Here is a 23,773-nt window from a genome sequence, read left to right as displayed (position 1 = left end):
TAAACACATATAAGCAACTTCATGCTTCCATCAGAAACCTTGCTGTTCCCAAGTCAAAACAGAAACATGGGTAGAATATAAGTGTTTTGAGAACTTGTTCCACAGTTTCTGTGCTGCGATACTGGCCTAATTTTACTGGGGAAGAATAGAAGTTTTATGGAGCTGGGAAAACCAGTGTTCAAAAATTACTTATAATTTATATGTGCCAAATGGTACTTCTGGCACCTTAATTATTCCTTGTTTCATTACCCCAGGATTCATGATAGCAGACTGATTCATAGCTTTCACTTTTTCTCACTCCAGGATAATACAGGCAGAGGCAAAGCAGCTGCTGTTTGCAGCAATATCTGTCACAAGGGAGACGCCTGAGTAGCGCCTAGGGGAGTCCTTTGAAGAAGGTCTATATGATGTGCTGGTCTCTTTGAGTTGTGGAATACTTTGAAAGTTAGTTTAATGATGCTCACTATTTGGTGGGGATGAATCACCTGCAATTCAGCAGCAATAATACCTATATTCATAACGATGTCATTCTGCAATACATCTCAGGAAATGGGCTGCAGGCAAAAGGCAATGCGTACAGGAACATGCCGCCAAAGCCAAGCACAGAAACCACACAGAAGCATCATTTTTTCCTGCCATTCCTTTTTTTTTCTTGTAGTGGGTGAGCATCGTCCACGCCTGCTCAGGTTTCCTCTCTAGTTTGTGTTCCTATTCTGCACACAGAATGGGAGGAGAGGGGCACAGCCTTTGCAATTACAAATCCCCCAGCCTGATGTGATCTCTGCCCCATTTTCTGGCATGTCAGCGCTTTATAAGTCAAGCTGCAAGATTTGGTTTTAAAAACCAGAATCTGTGGTAGACACAACCACCATGTGCCCAGCAGCAACGGGAGGAAGACAAGATCTCAGTGTGTGAGTCCCTCATGGCGCCAAGGTACTTGCATCAAATCTTCCCCTTGCATTGGTCCAGGAACTCTGAAGACAGTTCTTCAGACTGGAATGATTGTGCTTTGGAGGAAAAAATAAAAAATGTTCATGTTGAAATCCTGTCAGTGAACAACTTTGTCCTCCAAGTTCTGTAACGGTTCAACCAGATGCGTTAGGTGTTCTCCGGGAGCGGTGAAGTGTGGTTCTTTAGATCGCTGTGGCTTTGCTCAGCCCCCGCATGTGTTAGTCTGCTGTGCTGCTTTGTAGGTAGATGAGGGAGAGTTTTCTGGAGGCTGATTATATTTCTATGGCACTATATAAAAAATTCCACTCGTGGCTGTCATAACTCAGCTCAATTTAAACTGAGTAACACCCAACTCCAGAGAAAGTGACATACTGTACTTACCCAGATCTGGCACTGCATGGTGGTGTTTGTAATGAATGCCTCTTTTCCTTCATCACTCACTCCTAAATTCTTTCCTTCTCTAAACATTCTTTTTATTTGCAAAATTGAGTTGAAATGTCAGTGCTTCATGCTGACATGCTGCAGTTTCCGATGGATTCATTTCTTCTCTGCTTCTCTGTGTTTCTTTTTATTTGTTCTATATAAGAAAAAGGCAATAACTAAATCATATTTCCAGGGTTAACTTCTTGTGTGCAATTTATATTTTGAAGGACCTTATGTAGTGCTAACTGGGAATAACTTCTTTGGCTGTTTGAAAAGGTTCTCTCATATAACTTTTTATGATTGTTTCATTTGATTGTTGTTGGGATTTCTTTGGCAATTACTTTTTTTTTTTGTTTGTTTAAAAATCACGTTAGCAAAATATATTAATTTTTGCTGAATGGTTTCACTTTCCTGTTAATAAAACACATTCCCCCCTTTTAAAAGGAGCCCAAAAAATAGTTAAAATAATGAGAAACAAGAAAAAGTAATTTTAAAAAAAGAAATTCTTAACTGCCTTACAGCATAGACATAGCTTTGCAGTCTCATTTCAATAATGGTCCATGAAACCATTCAATGAAAGGTGCTCTAAGAGGGCGAATTATAAAGAAGCAGCAATTTGCAAGGCCATATTGTTACCAAGTATTAATTCACTGTGTGAAGAGTTGGGACCTCAGTAAAACAAGATGAAAGTCAGTTCTTACAAGTTTATTTGCACTTTTTTAGTTATGTCCAGATTCTAACATTTATTTTTCAGTAGCATCTTATGCATGTCTTTGAGTGAGCTGCCAGTAGAATTCTTTTGTGATCAGAAATTATCCGGGCTTTCTTCTACCCACAATTTAGTTTCATGTTGCAGTTGTAGAAGGCATTGATTCTATGTGATTTACACAAGAGGTTTTTTTGTTTTGTTTTGTTTTTCAGCCTGTACTCAAATTCTCCTGTTGTTAATCAATAGGTAATGGCAAGGACAAAGCATGCTAGGGATTCCTCAAGTTCCTTTAGTAGTCTGAAGCGATTCTACCCTCCGTTTTCATTAATTCATTTTAAACCTGTAAATTTTAGATATAGTGGTTAGAAGAGAATATTTTTCTCATTTGCTCTGGGCCTTTCACATACAAATGATTTATTTGTAGTTGGACAGTTCCATTTCTAACAGGGTAAAAAATATTGATCACATGATGCATTTCCCTTTGAAGTAGAAGGACCATTTAGATTAGAGAAGTCCCCAAGACTGTGTGTTATAGATATGTGACCTGGTGAAGAAGATAGAATATGAACCAGACTCTTCCTGGAATGTGAGATGAATCTGGAAGAATAGGTTTAAAACTGCTCACAGACCTTGCAAGTATTCTCTCCCTTACAATCCTCTATTTCCTCTTTATGTGAAGGGCAATGGACCTATTTTGGGGACCTGCTTAGCACTTGCAACCCTCTCTGTGTTCCCTGGGTTTTGAAGCTGAAAGGTGAAATTCACCTATACACTGAAAGCGAGCACTTTTTTCATCCTATTTAATGGGTCTCCCATACAGCAAAAAAAAAAAGTAAAAAAAAAAAGTCAGATTAACTTTTCAGTAATGTGTATTAGAAATACCTCAAGGAAACCTACTTCTTGGTATTAAGGTAGAAAGCTACAATTTAAAAATCTTTCTATGAGCTTTCCAGCCAAGCTGAATATCCCCAAGATGTCTGCCTAGTTTATACACAGTCTAAACTTTTATAAACACTAATTATAAATATTTCAATTATATAATACCGTATACTCCCACATCACTTTGCAGAGATACAAGACAAGGCCCCCTTGCTAATAAATGAGCAGCTAACAAGGTTGGATGCAGCTTGTCGATGAGAGGTAGCAGCAGTTTCTCCCATTGATGATGTTTTGCATCTGCCTTTTTAAGGCTATGCCAGTTACAGGAATTACATTTTCCTCCACACCTTGGATAGATTCAGGACTGAATAACGCATAATACAGAGATTCTCCCACAAACCGAATTCTGTCTTTCCGTGAAATTCACCCTTCATTAAGGCGGTGTGCTCTTATGCTCAGCAACCAAATAGACTGACACGCAGCCAACTTGTCATGTTTTTTAAATTATTATTACTCTCTTTTTGTGTTGAACAAGCCCTGCAATCTTCACTCACATCAGTAGTCTTCCTCCTTGTACCCAGGAGCAGTGTCAGGCATTTCACTGTCCTAGTAGAAAAAAACTGGAGAATCTGACTTCTGGCTGCTAAAAACTGACACTTTTGGTATTCTTTCCTATGCAAGCAGAACACAAAGATGTGTCATTTTCTCTTGCTGCTTAAATGACTTAAAATTTCATTTAGAAAATTTAAAACGGTGCAAAAATGTAATCAAGAGCTGCCAACCCATACTAAATTATTCAGAGTCTCGACTGGAAGGGGGATGTGAAAAAATAGGATTTGTTAATGTTTCTAGTTTGTGTTGTCTTGCTGTGGCAATTATACTTTCAAATATGATGTGCCTGGATATGCAAGGACTTTGTGCATAACTGATTGATTAGCGAAGCTGAGAACGAGCTACCTGTGCTGTGCTAATTACAGACAGACAGAAGGGTCCAGAATGACCCCAGGCTGGTGTTCGCATGGCACATGCCTAGGGCTAAGGGTAGAGCTATGTGCCTTCTGGGGCAAGAAAGCTCTGACAGATCTACATGTATTTTTATTAGCTTATACTAAGGATCTTGAGACAAGAAGGAAGTCCTTGCTGGTAGTAAACCAGTTTTACATCTTGAGATAATTTTTTTAATTTGATTTCATGACTTGTCATAAGGGGATGGCTCTGCCTTGGATCTCTTTGCCTCTTGTCCTTCAAGCAAGCATACCAAAGACACCAAAAAGGCTTTACAAATTCTAGAGCTAGGTCTGATTATAAGACAGCCTAGAATCATAAGCTTTCAAACCCAGAAAATTTCTGAGACACAGAGTAGCAATATAAGCAACTCCTCTCCCTCCCTCCAGCAACTACCCTTCTTTTCAGGTTTGATCTCAGCCCAGCAATCTCAAGTAGCTTCCTGGGCTGTCACAATCCAATACGCTTTTCTCTCATTCCTTGAGATTTTTTTTCCTTTCCACTGCATCTGAAGGTTGTTTTGAGTCTCCTCTCTCCTTTTCTCAGTCATCTCCTTCTGCATACGTTGCAGGGTCCCTGCTGGCTCTCTCTCTTTTTCCCTGCCCACATCATCCTGCCCTGCTGTGTATTATTTTCCAGGGCATTACAGCTCCCTCTCAAAGAAGATGCAGTGGTCTCCCCACGCTGTGTGCAATAGCCATCACAAAGAAAAAAGAAGGTCTTCTTTTCTGTCGTCCAATCACAAACTCTTTAAAAGGAAATTGCACACAGTATAAGGAGTTGCTGTGAGCAGATGCGTTAAATCGCTACACAGTCTATTGCAAGTAATCTTCAATGTCAAATCAACAGTGCACATGTTACAGAATCAAAAGGAAATGATGGGTTTTAGAGGCCTTCCAGTACAGCAATTGAAATTCAACTGAGTGCTTACCAATATTTTATATGCCGTTTACCAGGAAGAGAAGGAAGAGAAGGAAGGGAAGGAAGGGAAGGAAGGGAGGAAGGAAGGAGCTGTTTTTCTAGTAAAGTTTCAGAAAAAGGTGACAGTAGTACAGCTAAGGAAGTGGCTGGAAGAAAGTACTGTGTAGCGATGGTTTCTGTCTCCTCTTCTACCTATTCTGATGCTTCCTCTCTCCTTCCCTTCACTTGCTTTCCTTTTCTCCATCATGCAATCACTGCATACATTTCTCACAGGTGCAATTTCAATGGCAGACCTACTTCATATTTTGTTCTTAAGAAGGTGTATAAATCCTGGCTAAATACCACAGGATACATCCCTCTCAAGCTTAGTGAAAATGTGAAACTGTAATACACACTCTCACGTTAAAATTATCTTCCTTTTCTTTTACACATATTCCAGGATGCATTGCAAGGAGCAGACACATGTACTTCCATCCAAACTAGTCAACAAACAGGGACAGAGCTTCTTGGATGCTGAGGAGAGCTAAACGCCCAGCTCCTCCACGGTAATTTACCTATTTAACAGCACAGTTACAACTCAGGCTGTCTACATTTAGTCTTTTCATAATTGGTCCTCAGAATGTTCCTCCAAATAAATATCTCCTGTGGCTTGTGTTGAAGACAGGTAGCACCTGATCATTTGTCTGTCTATTTGTGAAGGGCCAAAATCAGCTGTTTTTGCAGGTGGGTACAATTCTGGAGAGGTTGCTACAGTTCCGTTCACTGTCACAAAAAGGGAATTTAGCCCATCATGTCTTTCCTTAGAGAGAAATCATGCCCTTGCTTTTGTTCCTCCTTGATGGATTTAGTTCCTTTCCTGCCCTGTGTCCTGGCAGGTAAGAAGCAGGATTAGGTTATAATGAATACAAATGGATTTACATGTTGAGGCTGCTGGACACTGATAGACTCTGCTTTTCCACCTGGCTTCTCAAGCTGCCAAAGGGACTGCACATGCCGGTGCTGGTTTGCGCCACCACTTTGAACATCCATCGTGGAGGCAGCAGTCATTGAAGGGGTGATGCCACACTTTCAGCTGCCTTCGTTCTGCCAGAGAACTGTGGCTTGTCCCTTATCGTTATTGTTAATGCCTGTTTGGGGGGATTTAGCATACCGTTTAACACTGTTTTTTCTCTTCTCTCAAACTGTCAGGGATCTTCTTAATAGAAATGGAAAATTAATTTCTGCTTCAGAAATTGCTTTGAAATAGACGATATACTGCAATTTGATTTTCGGTGTAGCATCTTTCCTACTTACTGACTCCTTAGCTCTTCAGTGATTTTGATATTATAAAAAACAATGAGTAGTATAGTTTATCCATCCCCTTCTCCCCCTCTCAAATCTTTTTAAAACTTAGAAAATAGCCTAAGGAGTTCGTTCTTCATACCCACCATTTAGAATCATTATCATCAAATCTTTTACAGGCTGGACGTTATCCTGTCTTAGCATCACTTACCAAGATATAAAGCACTAGGGGGTTAATAGTGTAGAGGAATATCTTGCCTAGCAGAGCTTATGGACAGACTAGTTAAATGACTCAGTTATATTCTCCATAAAAAGAGATTTTCATGCATTACTCCCAGCACACTGCGACATGAATGTGTCTTACTGTCTAAATCTTAAGATGTCCTTGAGAAAGTTTCCTATGACAGGAATGATTTGTTCTATAAGCTTCAAAAATTCACATGCAGGAAAAAAGACAGAAGCAATGGCAACAAGGAATATATACTTGGTATTGAGACAGCAGATACAGCAAATGAGACTTGTATTTTCACAGATGCACCATTTTCAGGTAGTTAAAGCTGAGAATTCAGAAATGGGGAGTTGCCCTTTCAGATATTTTTCTTTCTTAGTACTTAGTACATCAATGCCCAGCCTCAGTTTCTCTGCCAGATGGCAGCAACAGTACTTGCATATTTTAAAGGTGAACTTGTGATTGGGTCCTTCACAAGTCTCAGGAATACTTGAAGATATGTACATAAGGAACACCTTTATTGGTACTTATCAAACTACAGCTGGTTCTCACTAATTTAAAAGACTCAGAAACAGTGCAATAGTTCCTGGCTCTTCTCTTTCCATGCAACATAGGTGAGAATTTTTGAGGTGGCCGTTTATGTATAGGAGAGACAGAAGTGATGGGGAAAGCAAAAGGAACAAAACAAATCCAAGAGTTCAAATTCTGCACGATGTAAAGTCATTATGGATTGGGAGGGCAGTAGAAAAGGATGTCCTGAAATCAGAGCTGGCTTTTAGGCATGTAGAAATGAGGATATATTGTAGTGTGCATATCCAAAGTGAGACAAATAAAAGAGCAAATCAAATACTTGGCTGAATCATGGGGGAAATTCTGTAGCGTGCGTGACTGTCATTGCACAATGGGTGGGCAGCCCTCAATCAAAGCAGTCAATTCCAGTCAATGCATTGGAAAGAATATTATGGCACTTGAAAAAAGAGGAACATGAGAGTAAAGCATTGACATTGTTGCCTTCAGCTTTAAAAGAATGAGTTATGAGGACTAGTTTAAAACCTTAACCTCAGAAAAAAAGTTGAATAAGGGAATTTAATTAAAGAGCTCAAACTCTATAATGGTAGAGCTAATGTCAGCATTATTCATAACTCAATGCAGAAAATTTGACAAAAGAGCACAAATGGAATTTAAATTGAAATAAAGACACAGGGGAGCATCTTTTGTGTCTGAAAGTAATAAATGCTTGGAGCGAACTACCTGGCAAGGTTTAGGAGGTGACGACACCAAGGGCATTTTAAAGAAGCACCTAAATTTTGCTCTGTGGAAACAAGGTATTAATATGGATGAGCTCAGATAAGCCAAATAGCCAATTCTCATTCTCATATGTTTGCTGCCAGCACCAGCAGCTGCTTGCTCTCTAATGAGCAGGAGATTGGCAATGGCAAGTGGTGTCCTCTTTCAGGCTGATGGCACGAGCAAGACCTTATAACAGATAAAGGCATGTTTGCCTTGGATCCATGTTTGATGTCTTCTTTACTGTAATCTTCATGAAAATGCTTTTCTCCCTGGGGACCTACTGTTTTCCTGTCCATATATATCCCCCTGAAATATTTTACAGCCAAGGAAAAAATGATTACTTTCTTTCACTTGCCACAGAGCTAAAATAAGCTGGTTGTTGCTATTTGTTCATAAAACATAGTAAAAATGAAGAAGGAAAGGGAAGGAGAGTGGTTTGGAGTCAGCTGTACTATAAGATATTTTAAAGATCAGTTTTTACCTTTGCTGGCCCTTCCTGACACCTTTTCTCACACATTAGAGTTCATCATTGATCCCAGATGAAGTGCTGCTCATATTGGCATTCGGGCTGTCTCTTGAAATGCATACCTCTTTCATGGTTTCCCTGCTATCTCTGGCCTGATGAATCCTGTTCTGGTTTCGATTTTTTTTTGCTTCTTTTTTGCCAAACTCAGGCCACAGCTAAAATTTTGAGTCTCACAGAGGAGCTTAATGATGATAGGATAGTAGTTGTTTTGACAGCTTTTGAAGATTCAGGATAAACAGGTGTTCCGAGGGACTTGTACAGTTTCATATCCATCCACAAATGCAGTAGAAATTAAAAATTTTTAATCAACCGTCACTGGTCATGATGAGTGTCCAAAAGAAAAGGACTGCGTGGACCATAAGCAGATCTCCCTTATATTTTAAGGTGCACATTGCTCATTCTAGTTATACCTTGAGAAGATATTTCTGGTGACTCTGATTACTGTTTCTGGGTATAGAGTCTGAATTGTGTTCCCTGGAAGTGTAAATCTATCTCTTTATGCAAATTTCGATAGAAATGCTCCCAGAAGTTAGCTGTTGTTGATATGAAGCAAGGCTATCTGCTGATTAGCACAATGGAGCATGAAACAGGTTTTGAGGGTCCCATTCTTGATTTTGCCACCTAACTGTTTTGTAACTGTGGATTATTTCTGGATTTAGGGACAAACATCAAGTTCTTGTAAAGTCATCTGATGTCTTTCAATCTGTTTCAGTAGACTGTGGGAATGGGACCTGTTCCCATTTGGATGAATTGATCTTTTTTACACAGGTTTAGATTAATCAAATTCTTTCTGTAAACTTATCCCAGATTTCATGCAAAAGCATTAATTCAGTGCCTTGAATCTTTTTTTTTTTTTTTTTTTTGCAAGCACCCTTGCATGCTTCATTAAATATTTGACTGTCTAGAGAAAGTTTAATGAGAATCACCAAAATGCTTATTTTCGGGGAATTTAGGCAATGGTAGTTTTCCTGGCAAAAATTAACGTGCAAGGCAAATACTTGTTCAGCCTGGAGAAAAGGAGGCTGACGGGGGACCTTTTAACTCTCTAGAACTACCTGAAAGGAGATTCTAGCAAAGAGGATGTCAGTCTCTTCTCCCAAGTAACAAGCAATAGAAGAGGAAATGGCCTCAAGTTGTGCCAGGGGAGGTTTAGATCGGGCATTGGGAAAAAATTCTTAACCAAAAGTGTTGTTAAGCGCTGGAACAGGCTGCCCAGGGAAGCGGTTGAGTCACCATCACTGGAGGCATTTATGTGGTGCTTAGGGACATGGGTTGTTGGTGGGCTTGGCAGTGTTGGGTTAATGGTTGGACTCGATGATCTTGAAGGTCTTTTCCAACCTAAACGATCCGATGATTCTATGAATACACGTGGCTATTTTCTCAGCTGCTATAAAAATCATTACATCCATCTGTATGTATCAACATTATTTGTTTCAAAGAGGCAAATTCTGAACCTATTTTCAGACCCAGACTCATCTGATATCTATGTTGTTGGCATGCAACACATGGACTAGCACAGTGCATGCACTTCATGACCAAGCTGCAGGTAGATAATAGGCTGCCACAAAGCCGAATTGCTGCAGGCCACAGTTTCTTGTGCTGAAATCTTTTCATGAGCCTGTTCTTAATCCTCTAGTATAGAAATAGGCAGGAATCTGTAGAACCCAAACATACGATCTCCTACAACTCCTGTAAGAAATTAAGGTAGATTTTAATTTGGTCTTTGAGAAGCTTTATATAATTGCACGTCATGTCAGTATCAGCTAAATTGCATTTGTTACGGTGCTTTCAAATTATGTTCTACAGTTCTGCTCTTTTTGAAGAAATTCCCCGTAGCCCTAAACACCAAGTTGAATTGTATCTTTGCCGTCCAAGTCCTTAGAGGTTGTAAGCAATTTCACTACTTTTATAAGTTTGGTTCTTTATGAAATCCTTTAGATTGCTCAATAGAATGGGAGACAAGATTGTGTAAGAAACAGCTATTTTTTAAAAAATTGTTCTTTTAAAATAATTAACTCCCTGCAAGCTGTATTTTTTGGGCAGGCAAAATGTGCAGAAGTCCAGCTTTCAAAGGAAACAAATTAAGGTCCTATAGAAAGATAAAATGTTGCTAAGGGAAGCTGCAAACATAATAGAAGAACTACTTCCTATGACTGATGTCTATTTTTAGCAGATTTCTGCTTTCAGTTTGCAAGAGTGGAACTGTCAGTTCAACTAGTGCAATACCTTGAATTTAATCACCTTAATTTATTCACATTGACCAGAAACAGAAGTACAGGGTTCTTTAATTAAATAATGGTCCCACAGAATGCAGAGAAAAAATTATATCCGTAGGGGATTATTATTCCACCTTTCCCTCTTTCAATAAGGACTTCAAAACCCTCAAGAATCACTTATGGTCCTTTCCTATTAATGAAATGATTAATAGAACATCCTAATTACTCTCTAACAAGGCAAGATATACTTCCCTCTGAGCCAAGGGGAGGAGCAAAACAAGGAGTATTCTAAAAAATTTGGTCAAACAAGTGAGAGGTAAAAAGAAGACAAAATCCATAATCCAGACCAAATGATATTAAACTCAGGTATCGGATCCTTTAAACTCTTCCTTCACAAACCCCACATGAAGGCAATGTTTTCATGCAACCACTTTTATTTCTGCAGGACGATATGAATTATACTGAGGAATTAAATTTTAACATTTACTGGAAATTGTGAAATTTCCCTGCTTTCACCTCTGTTTCACTTGTTCATTTTCTTATTAAAGTCAGACTATATGACTACTTACACCTGTGAATAAGCAGTAAATTTGAGCTTTAAAATGATGTTCTGACAAACTTCGAGAACATTTACCTACCATATTGTACAGCCAGAAGTTTGACCTTTAGAAGTTCTAAGAAGACACTCACTTGCTCTGCCTCGGTCTGAGCTTACCAGAAGTTGTTACTGTATTAACATAGCACTGAGTCCAAGCTAATAAACCTGCCGCATGCTCAGGCGTTACACGTGCCTTCAGTCGTGTGAAAGGGTTCTATACTCTGCCAAGACTTTTACTATAGCCGGTGGATCTGATTTCTGCAGGGGTACGTCAGTCACTGGTATTCTGGCAATTTACATCAGCTGAGGCTTTGTTTCATTATATTAGGAAATCATAACCTCGAGAACAAAAGGTAAGAGTTCTTGCAAAGTACGCTTTGCTGCTCGAAGCCTGCAGATCCCACAGCATGGTCCTGCCCATCCCATGGATAATGAAACCTGTGCCATCAGTCTTTTCAGAGTTTATAGTGCTGTAGCATCTTGTGCTGTGATCTTGCTGTACTAGCTATGATGGGCTGTGCTGGATCAATTACTGAAACTTAACACCAAGGTTTTGGGAAGCACCTAACTCTCTTGAGTGCCTCAGAGACTAGGAGTAGGGTGTTCTGTGATATACAAGGTAGGACTGCACTGATCTGTAAATCCAAGAAGGCTACAGAGACACCTCGAAGCTGTGATGTGCTAGGCTGAGTGTAAAAATTAGGAGACTTAAGGAATCAGGCAAATTCTCTTGCTGTCTCACCGTGTAATTTTGGGGCAAGCCACTTAACCCCCTCTATCTCCTTTTGTCATCCGTTGACTAGTAGTTAATGGCATTAAATAAAAAATTCTGGTAAAAAGAATATTATTTAAAATAACATAAGCGAAGAGCAAGTTAGCTCATGCATTTCATGTATTTTATTCCTGGGTGGTGCCCTACAAAAATATCATGTCTAATAGGCAGTCTGTCTCCAAGAGTCACAAATTACTACAGTTAGAATGGATTATAAATCTCAAGTAAAGCCTAGTCAATTCTACAAGTGATATATTTCTTTTATTACTGACCCTTTATTGCTTCTCTCTCTCACATACATCTATCTTTTTTTTTTTTTTTTTCCTTTTCCTTGGGCAGAGGGGGTGTCATGCTGCCATGCTGCATTAATATTCTTCTCAGCAGCTTTTCTAGTCAGCCCCAGTTTCTCTCCTCCTTGCATCAGGAAAAGTGAATCTTTTTTTTTTTTTTTTCTTCCCACTAATTCTTACTTGGCTATGTAACAAAATACAGGGATATGAAAGGTATTTGAAAAGGCAAGCTGGGAAATTCTAACATTTAAAAACAAACCTTTTTTTTTTTTTCCCAGAACACAGGGATTCATTTGCTATCACCATTATTTTTATGGGGGAAAAATTAAAAGGTTCATTTTGGTTTAATTTTGCATCAGAAAGACAAACCTTTAAATTTGGGAACACTAATTTAATTGGTCCGGGTTGAAATTATGAGAATGAAATAATTTGCTGTTTCTAAATAAACAATCCTAGAAACATTTAATTCCATGAAAAGTTTTTCTTTTCCAGTTTTCATCTTGATTCCTTGGGGAAAAAAGAGTGGAACCATCTCTAGGTGGTCCAGAGCAGTACCAGTGCCCAAGTCTATCAGCTCTCATACCGTTTGAAGGAGGGAGTTTCAAGGGATGTGGGGGGTCTGGTATGAGCCAAGTCTACACATTGAAGGTCCAGGATGTGGTGGACTCTCTGGTAACTGTGGTCATGAACAGTAAGTTCTGAGTCAGTTACACATAGTTGTTTAACAGCCAGGTTGGACACTGGACCTTCAAACCTGAGCAATCAGAAAACTGCTAAATTAAATCCACTGAGACACTGCAAAAATATGTGGGGTCCAATCTCTACCACACAACAGAGAAATGGGATAGATAAAGGCCCTCACGCCAGGTGCAGGATGTTGAGGGACAATATAGACTCTTTATACTACACAAGGAAATCTCGATCCACTCCTGGCAACAGACAGGAAAGTTCTGCAAATCTCCAAGTCCACAGTATTTTGATGTCTGAATGTAAAAATCTCTTGAAACAAATATACGAAACACACTACGCTGGAGAGAGACAAATCTCTCTTCCACCCTCAGGGACTGAATGCAACTTACAACTGCTGAGTGAATAATTAGTGGTAATTAGCACTAGAAATTGATGCCTTTGGAGATAGTCTGCCAAGTTTTTAAGCACTTTAATACTAATGGATTTTTTTTTTTTCTCTGGGATAAATCTTTATAGAGGAAGCAAGTGCAAATTGATTTTTAAAGAGCCTGTCCAATGTTGAATTTATCTTATAAAAACATTGGGTTTAAAAACAATTACATTTACCTTCACTGTATTTTAATGCTTTTTCCAGTGGGTTCATTTCTCTTTAAATATCTTCACTGTCACTTTTTGTTTCTTGGAAAATGAGTATATAGAGTACATTTACATCTTTAGAAGGTGTTAGGATAAAATATGACACCATGTCAAGGTATTTAGATCCTAAATCATACCTCAGATATGAAAAAATATTCTACTTTAGTGATAATGGCAATATAATGACACTTTGAATCATAAGTATGAAGTTCGCTGAGCAGAGTAGAGGCAAAGACCTAAACGTTAAGAAACTTGTGCATGAAATTTCATGCCTTCTCTGTCCAAACAGTTGTTGACTGAACTCAGAATCCTTATTTAGGTTTCTTTTCAGATCCTTCTAGCTAAAATCAAGGAGTAAGGCAATAGGAGTTGGAACAAGGGCTTGAAACTGCCCCTCTAACTCATAGAGCGTATGGGATTTGGGCATTTCCATGGCGAGATGAACATTAAATGATACCGGGGCTTCAGAGTTGGCACGCTGACAGGTCAAGGAGTGGCAGATCAGGCTCTTACTGCACTGCTGGCTTTGCGCAGGGGCAGGGATGCGGATAGGTACAGAGTCTGGTTCCAGTTCCTTGCCTAATGAATTAGACTGAAAAGTCAAAGATAAATACAATATCTTGATTTCTAGAAGTTTTGGGCTCCTTGACGTGTCCCTAAAGGTTCTGAGAAAGATACATATTCAGGAACTTCAAAACTCTGATCAGAGAAAGCTTAAAGATATTTGCAGGCAGTTGATGTGAAAAAGAAATCAAAATAGCATAGAAAGAAAGCTGTCTTCTTGTATTATATGGTAGCCAGAAGTCAGAGCATTAAATTGGTGCAGTAGTTCCTTTGTTGTTATTGCCAGCAATACACTGAGGGATTTCTGGAGAAATCAGAGCTGAAAGGAGTACTCGAAACATATAAATGCTAAATATTAAGTACATTAATTACTGCAAAGTTTGTAACTTTTAGAACAGGTGGTATGTGGATGCCAGGTTCAGTGAAGCAGTCTGCTGTGGTTTTTCTAACACTGTTCAAATTGGGCAGACAACATACAAATCAAATCAATTTCCTGCAGCAAGAAAGAAGGACCGATTTTTATTTACAGGGGAAAATGGTTCTTTCTCACTGCCAGCTTGAGATGTCAGAATATTTGTTCATGGCAGTATAAATATGAGAGTTACAAAATGAACAAAGGCAGACAACAGCCCCTCTGCTCCTCCTTCCCTTCCAATTTTAGAATAGACATATTTTCTTACAGGTCATGATCCAAAACCGGCTCAAAGCTATGACATACCATAAGGCAACTTAGGCAAATAATGCCTTGCTTTCCTATTTTATTTAATTTCCCACTTAAAACCTGTATATAGACAGAAGCAACTTGCTTTTACTGTGAATAAAAATTAATTAATGTAAAAGATGTTTTACCCAAAAAACCCTACTTCAGGTTGTACACAGATAGTAACGATACGAAGCCACTGGGCACATGCCTTGTTCATCTTCGCTGTTTATCATCAGGAGGTGTTGCAGACACGCGGTTGTGAAGATGTGCATTTATGCTTGTTTGGGCTCAGGTTCTGTTTGGTTGTGAACAAAGCATTAAAACGGACAAACAGTGGATATTGAGTTATTTTTGTTTATGCCAGCTAACACCAGAGGCTTTCGGGATCACAAACACGTTGTACGCTGGGAGCAGGAAATTCACTCCTTCATTAAAATTTTGAGTTTACAGTCTTCCTGGGAGTGTCAGTGTTCCCTATTTTCCAGTGAAAAATTGTACTGAGATCCAATACTCTTTGCTCACACCTTTCCCTCTGCTGCACCTCTCCTCCTCCCCCATTCAATAGTGCCCTTTGCTCTCCGGGTATATTAAGTACAGCATGATTACTCTAGAGATTATTTTCTCCTCTTTTATTGCTTTTGACTCTTTATTACTGCTCATTAGAATGTTATTAACTTGGCCTCAGTTATGACAATATTCAACATCTGCTTCATATAACAAGCACTTTTCCTTTCCCTTCCCTAGCACTGCACACCTGGGCCTTGAATTATTCCCTTTGGCTGAGCTGAAAGAAGGAGTGTGAGAGAGTAGGTCCTTGATTTTTCTGAGGTAAGAGGCTTTTAATTTGTGACTCGACATGGATCCTGTTATTATTGATTCTGCAGTATGCTTTTCATCCTGACTATATGTAGGGACTGACACTGACAATTATTTTGGAAGAGCAGTGATGTGAGTGGTATTTCAGTAGAGAAAAAGGCAGGATTTAGTTTGCTTTTAACTGAATTGGATTGTTTGGTGAAAAATCTCCATGGTGAGAACATAGACAAGTACAGACCTGGCTGTGGCTTGACTGGAGCGTGCAATGTGCCAAAGGCCACAGTCCTCTGGAGCTCTAGCTATGTTTTACTTCCAACACTGTTATCAGCAGGTCAGAAGCAGAGGGTCACTATTTTTTTTTTTTTTTTTTTACTCAGAGAAGGCTGAGCAAAAGCCAGGATTTCTCTCCTTATGAATAATGTTTCTGAACTTGATGATACTAAATGCTAGTGAAGCAGAGACCTAGAAGAGAAAAGAAAAAGCATGGAAGAAATGTAGAGCGTCAGATGAGGTTATCCTGTGATAACATATGTTATCTGAAAACTGAGGAAAGCTGCCTCGTTTGGGACTGTAGTGCAGAGAAATGCTTCCCCACCTCCCTGGCAGTGGTTATGGCTTACAAATAAAGACCACAAGTGTTTTCTGTTCAGGGTTCGTGCTTTTCCCTTTACTTAGTCTGGGTTTTTCAGTTTTCAAAAATGGTATGAAAACACAGCAGTATCCCTTGGAGAGGACACGGAGGGCACAGGAACAGGGACAGGTTTTAAATGTATACATTCAATTTAGATTTTGGATTTCCCAAATTATGGACTACCAGAGCTTCTACACCCCACACACTGATAATCGTGAAACAGTGTTGTGGGAATTGTCAGCATTTGCAAGGACGTAAAAAGCTATTGAAAGTCTATTTTTACTGGTGTGAGACACAAGGAAATTGGAGAGCAAAGCTGTAACAAAGAATAAGTTTCATAGACCCTTTCATCCATTAAAATGAGCCATTTACTTAAACAGGTTTGGATCAGGTCTGAACTCCTATATGTGTGAAACTCACATGTTTTTCTTTTTCAAATAGAGTTCTTATGTACCAAAATAGTTTAAATCTGAAGAAAGCTATATTTCTTCCCAGGCTTTCTGCCTTTTTTTTTTTTTTAAGAAAATCTTGAATCAAATTAAAATATGCAAATAATGAATTTCTAAATGTACAGTTTGATATTGTGAAAGTAGAAAAATAAATTAATTTGGCTGTCTTATAAAAGGGCCCTGTTGTCAAAGGAGATTTGATGTTTCCTTGGTAAACTGAAAAAGTGTCATTTGAAGTCACTGTAGTTTATCTGGTATGAATTAGGTTACCTTTAAGTAATTCTACAAATCTTAACTAATTGAAATTTCTAATTGAAAAATCATTTTGCATTGAAAAATAAAGCATATTTTTTGGGAAATGTAGTCACTAAATATGTATATTTTTTAGCATTCAGAGTGGAAAAGTTGAGGTTTATTCAAGAAAAATTAGCAAACGTAGTGGTTGTTGGATGTCTTTTATCACTTTGTACCCAACTGCAGAATTTCTCTTAATAGTAAAAGGATATGAAACGTGATGTGTTTCTAAAATTGAAATAAGGAAAAGCTCAGAGACTCCAAAATGACGTGCTGCTGTGGAATGATTCAGGCAATCTGATTTCACTTGCGCCAAAAATTCTGTGAAATATTGAACTTAACCTTCTCACATCTTTTAAGGTCTTTATCAAGCAGGCAGAGTGCCTTTACAACAGCAACACCGTATCTTGATATCCTTACAAAGACCTTAAGTAGAACCCATACATCTTTTGTGGTTATAACAAGCCTTTTGAAATCAAGGGGTTGCTCCTTTAGTTTGTCCCGTTTTCAGAAGAGATGAGTTTTCAGAACTCAGCTGAAGCTACTGACAATTAGGTAACTCTGAAAGTCAGCATCCTGGAAAAACTATGAGGAGGAGGACTGCCTGGTCTCCTTTTGTGGATATATGGTTTGTTTGCTGGAAGGGAGATTGACACAGTTTACTGCTTGTCTATTGTGTCATAGGAATGGAAAGACAATGTGCTAAAATACATGTATCTTTTGTGTACATATGTATTGTGAATATAGGAATTGTTTGAAAGCAGTGAACATGGTGTCCAGTAGAGAGAACTTTAAATTTTATAGCAAGTTACTAGGCAGCTTTTAAACATTCCGCTATTTGTGGATACATTCATTTTCTAGGCACTATAAGATGATAAAAAGATCAGGATTTTTCTTTATAGCCTCAACTCTTTGACCCAATCTGGCTGTATATCTTGATGTCTGGAAGCGTGAAAAGATTCAAGGCAGAATATTTTCATCCTAGGTCAACTTTCTCCAGTACCTAATGCATACAAAGGAGGCCTTCAGGAGATTTCACACACACTGGAGAGTGGTATTGGAAAGTATATGCGTATGACAGCTCTAAATGTAACATTTGTCACTGAGAATCCTTCCCAGCTGTACATTATTTTCTGTGCATTTCAAAGGAAATGAAGGAAAAGAAATTGTCAGATGACCAACCCAAGATGGCACTAATGGTTTCTTCTCCCCTGGGTTTCATGAGAGCAACTGCTCTTGGAGTTTCCTATGTAACTGTGTTAGCCATAAGTACTAATCAATATTTGTCCGTCTGTACTAAAAAGGAATTAATAGTGGCCTTTAAAATAGAAATCTGTCTCCCATTAGATACCTTTTTTTATTTTATTTTTGTCATCCACTGATAGAAAAGGATATTTATGTACATAGTTTTCTTTTCATTTCTCACCACCCATCTTTTGCCCCTATTCATTCATTATAACGTGATTATTAGCCACAATAATAGCTGGAGTAATGGATTGTGCTGCTGGAATTGAGGCTATACCGATTTTTCTGTAATGAACTTTTTTTTTTTTTTTTTCCTCAAGGCTGTAAGTCAGCCATGAAATAGCTGAGAGCGAGGCAGCAGAAGGTCATAATTTGGGAAAGCTTTTTATTTTTAAAGAAATATTGATACAATGGAATTGATTGCTTTGAAGTTAAAATGAGGCGACAGGCACATTTTTGCTTGGTTCTTCTTTTGGAGGAATTTTGTGTCTGAGCTTAATAATGTGGGGTTTTTTCTCCTCAGAAAAGAAAAAGTGACTTTCACAGCATGTGTGTATGTTGTATGCATGCTCTAATGTAGATTACTTTAAAAATAAAATGGATGTCTGTGGAAGTAAATTTTTTGGCAGAGAGGTGAATGAAATTATTATGTGATATTATTAGAAAGTAATTTGGAAACGGGAGAGATGTCTGTATTTAAACACAGTTACACAGCCAGCAGTTTGGCAGGGCAAGGCTCTGACACCCAGGAAGCCTTAGGGATGCGTTTTAGCTTACTGCTTCAGCATCTTTAGAACCCTCTGATTCTCTTCTTCTCCCTTTAGAGAGGAAATGCAAAGTTTACTCGTTTAGACTTTAGTAGAGCAGCCTCAGGTGTACAATGCTGGGTTGGTTTTGTACTTTCATTATGCAAGTGAAGTTACACAGATCTCTAAACCCTGGTTGTGCTCAGCAGGGCTGGAGCGTTTGAGGCGGGTTACTGTTAGCAGTTACAGCCACATCTGGGGCTCTATGGTATTACAGACTTACGTCTTCTTGTCTTCTCTTCTTTAAATGCAACTTTGTTAATGCTTTAGTGAATTCTATAGCTGTAAAAGTTACCAGCTAGGCACCACTAAAACACAGAAATGAAACTTCTCAGCTGGCCAAAGTTGTCATGGATTTGGTAGCTTCTGTGAAGCTATGGCCCTTTGCACCAGCTACGTTCTTGTGGGCAAGCAGAGGAATTGCAAGGGCAGAGCAAGCATGTTATGAGCTGGTCATTTCTCATCAACACATACTGAGAGGTTTATGAAGGGATAGATAAGGATAATTGTGTGTCTCAGCATGGTTGAATCCTGCTGAGACAACCAGTAAAACAGGATTGATGATTTTTTACTTGCTTGAGCATGAACAAAATTCTTGAAGTAGCAAAAAATATGAAAGGCAACGTTCAATTTGGAATCATGCTTTTCTCCATAACTAAACTGGCCAACAATGTGATGATAATTAGATGAAGAATAAGTTGCACTTAAAAATCTCTTGATGTTTCCTTTAGCAAAAGAACCTGTCATGAACACACTGTGAAAGTAAAGGTTCTAATCTGATAAGTATCACTTATTTCAGTTATAGGAAAAATATGGCAATTAGACAATAAACCACACATGTCCACACCATGAAATTTACCTGATTGGTACATGAAAGGCTGAATGTACCTAAATATTTGTTATGAAAAAAGAAAGAACATTATGTTTGTACTTTGTGATGCTTGCAGTCCAGGCTGAATAACAAACAGCTGTCATCCTAAAAGAGTTCTAGTACATTAAAGGCATATTTTATGTCCATTCAGTTAAAATTGTATTAGCATTTTGACTGTGTGCCTGGATCACATATTGACAGATAGATTTGTACTTGATTGGGAAAGATATTCCTGATTTTCGCAAAGACATTTCCCGTACCTTATGTCACATCAGAAGAACAAAACGGCGTCCAACAGACTGCTGTTTAATATTTTTGTGTTTTGTGCATAGCACCTGTTGCTTTTTCTTTTTTTGGGGGGAATGTGTGTGTGACAAAGAGGTATGTATTATTTTTATTTGGTTTCAGTAATTAGAGTATATCATAAAATCATCCTGTTTTTCCTTACTATCCTATTATGAAGTCCTAGTTTAAGGGAAGATTTGGGAGTCAGGCTTACTGAAGAGGGTGGGAATTTTCTCTCAGGTATCCTGAACTGAATATATTACCTAGAGATAGTGCAAGACTCTCGTGTCCAATCTAAACACCAGTGAACATCTCCCAAGCAAGTCAGACCCAAACATCTGAGTTCTCCAGAGCTGCTGGTTATATCCCACATTAGGCAATGCATGTACTATGGGGCTAATTCCAGAATCTGCAGACTGAAGTGAATGATAGTTATGTGTCATTGGAAAGAGGAAAGAACAGGACACATGCAAAAAATTATCTTGGAAAACCAAAAAAAGGAGTAAATTATGAAATAAGATATAAGAATAAGGTTGTTCGGAAATTTCCCAAAAGGGAATCCTTTCTCTTTGCAAAAAGTGTTACCTGAATGTTTTTTACTCCTGGAAGATTTCTCCTGTGAGTCACTTATCTGCCTTTTTTGAAATCTATGCGGAAACTGTTTGCCGTATATAAGTGTTGACCATTAACATCATGATGTGAATCTCCATTGCCACTACTGACACACCCAAATACAGAGATCAGCTTCCAACTTAAAAAAATGGAGGAGTGATTGAGGGAGAGCTGAGTCACCCAGTACACTGAGCTTTGTGCCGCTGTGCTGCTGAGGAACTCCTGGTTTCTTAAGACCTATTGATGTATAGCTTGTTCTAAGTTGTGATGTGCTGAGTATGTCCCACAAATGGGAATATTTTGCAGTTTCACTTAGTTTTGTTACATCCAAGTGTGTTTTATTTAGAAAGCCCAGCTGAAATATTTGAGTTAAAAAGAATTTTTGTTGTAGATTAGAATACTGACAGTTTTCTGTATTTCCTTGGAAAGGACATAGTACCTTTTGGGACAGCTGGTTTGTGGCTGGTGCACAGATGCCAAAATATAGGAGTAAATAACAGTCAAGCCTATCTTCAATTTAAGATGCAGTTTTACTTTCTCACCTGTATGTTTTTTTTCCTAATACCAGGAGATCTCCAGAAGACCACATCCTTCTAACTACTGCCGCTGTGCCTGAGTGTGTCTGAATTTCTTTGTTCTTCTCTTGAAAATACTTTTCTTTACAGATCGTTATTATATTAGGGATGGGTCATACCGAAAGGCTTGATGATCTGTTTTGGAGGCAGGCTTTAGCCATTCAGACTGTATCTTGGCCAATCCCGTCCTCTGCTTCATGGGTATTCCAGACTCTAGAAATGACTCTTCAGGTTTCTGGGCACTGCAAGCATCAGGTGACATACAGCTGATCCATTTTTCCATTCAGAAAACTGATGCCTTGTCTGTGCAGTGTCCCTTTTATTTCATAATTCAGTGGGAAAGAATTGGTTTTCTGCATAAAATACCTGCCTATTTCTAAAACAAGCAAAAAATACTTTACAGACCAGAAGACTTTGCTAGTCAGCGTGTAATGTGTAATCTAAAAGCGTTTGCCAGCTTTTGCTCCTGGAAAATCTGAAGGCTGACAGAATTATGTTGTAACTATAGGGCCTGAACAGTATTGTTTATTTTATCTTTTTATAATATATTTCATTAGGTCTCACATTATACACACACGCAGAACAAACCAGGAAAAATGTCTAGAAGCCTAAACCACCAATGAAGAGAAATGTTATTTCTCTTAATTCTGTAAAAAAATAGAGAGACCATCTTAAAGATCACATTTTGTTAATGTCTTATTTTTCTCACTGTTCCTCTGTTTCCCTTCTGATTCCACAGAGAAATCTGTTCACTGGTTGTTTTTTTTTTAATTTGGGGGGTGTGTGTTGGGTTGGTTTGTTATTTTTTTGTTTGTTTTTTTTTAGCCTGGAATATTTGTCTGTACACAGCTTCACGTACTGTGTCCACACACAGACAAATCCCACCCCTCCTCCCAGGTACTGTTTCTATATCCTTAACTGCATAGTACATAAAATTAATTTCTACTGCTATAGGTGTATTTTCTAATGCTTTGCTGCTGTGATCATAGTACAATAATGCTTTCCCAATAGAAATATTTATGGCAAACTATATTATTGTTACAGAAACAATCACTCTGGTTTGATTTGTATGAGGAATTGACACATTTCCTGCAGACTTTATTTTCATTTCCCTTAGATATCATGAAAGTCAAATCAAATCAAATCACCCCCAATTTATGACAGCGTTTAACACAAACACAGCAGCAGCACCCGCTACTCACTTGTTTGAAACTGCTTTTTGAAAGACAGTTACGTCTCTCCCCCCCTCCTCCTTTGACTAAAGCAGTAACTGTAAAAGAAAAAAGGATTCTAGTACAGGAGGATAATTTGGACAGTTTCGTAGTCTGCTGCCTGAAAATTGGCTCCCCAGCCTATTAAAGGGAATTGGAGTCTTCCCAATGCCATTGTGTGTTCTGGGTCAGACCTGAATTTTCTGGAATCTGCCATCTCTGGTGAGCAGGCAGGCTAGATTTGCATGAGAGAGTTTCATTTACTGTGCCTTAACCATATTGTTGTCAAGCTTAATATTTTTTCTTACATTTTGACATGTTTGCAGTGTTTATCAGACAAACTTACAAATTAAATTTTATCAGTCTTTCAAATGCCAAGACGTTTTGTGTTTTCTCTGCACACATATACAGAATACAATTACTGCAGCGAGCAATGCTGAGAGATGAGCCAGAATATAGCTTTGATTAATACTTTGAACCCATTCCTAGATTAAAAAAAAATAATGTATATAGGAAAACATTTAATAATAACCTTTTTCCTGGCTGAGATGATGTGCTTAGCATTTTATTCTCATCTGTTTGGGGGCTAGTGGTCTGATTTCTGAGGTTTGGTTTTGAATGCTGCATTTCTCAAGGCACACGGATAGGGACGTTATTTTAGTTGATGAGCTATAGGAAAACGTATTTGCAGCTGTTCTAGGATGGTTATAGCAGCAACACAGGTTATTATTCACGTGGTCAGGTGGCGATGTGGTAAACACGACTATAAGTTACTGTGCAGTAATCCTTTTTGTCAATGCAGTTAGCTTGGAGACATTAAAGACTCCCTGCTACAAAAATATGTAGCATTTCACAGCAACTAATCTAACTTGCATGACTTGTGTCAGCATTACAGCTCATCTTAGCTTTCTTTCTAGCTGAAATGCTGAGTCGTATTATGACTTTATACTAAGGCAACTGAGAGGAAAGCTCATGGTCTATATGTGCTGTATAGACAGTGTGTAGCTGGTTGAGGGAACTCACTGGCACAGGAAATCACCTGTCATTGGGTGGATTTAAACACAAGATTAGGTTTTATATTATGAGAATGTCTTCACAGCAGAAATGATAACATTTTATGTAGTTTAAGCAGGGAACCTGTGAGTGCAGTGGATTACAGAAGTGAGCAAGTGTTGTCTCAATGCACGGCCAAGGAGGAGAGACTTTCACCTCCAAGTCATGAATCAGAGGCCATTTTTGGAGCTGGAATATTAGGTGTGACAGGCTCTTATCAGAATGACAGGGCAGCAAGGCTG

The sequence above is a fragment of the Leptosomus discolor genome, chromosome 8, assembly GCF_034619465.1.
Source record: "Leptosomus discolor isolate bLepDis1 chromosome 8, bLepDis1.hap2, whole genome shotgun sequence".
Classification (NCBI taxonomy): domain Eukaryota; kingdom Metazoa; phylum Chordata; class Aves; order Leptosomiformes; family Leptosomidae; genus Leptosomus; species Leptosomus discolor.
This window is presented reverse-complemented; position numbering follows the sequence as displayed.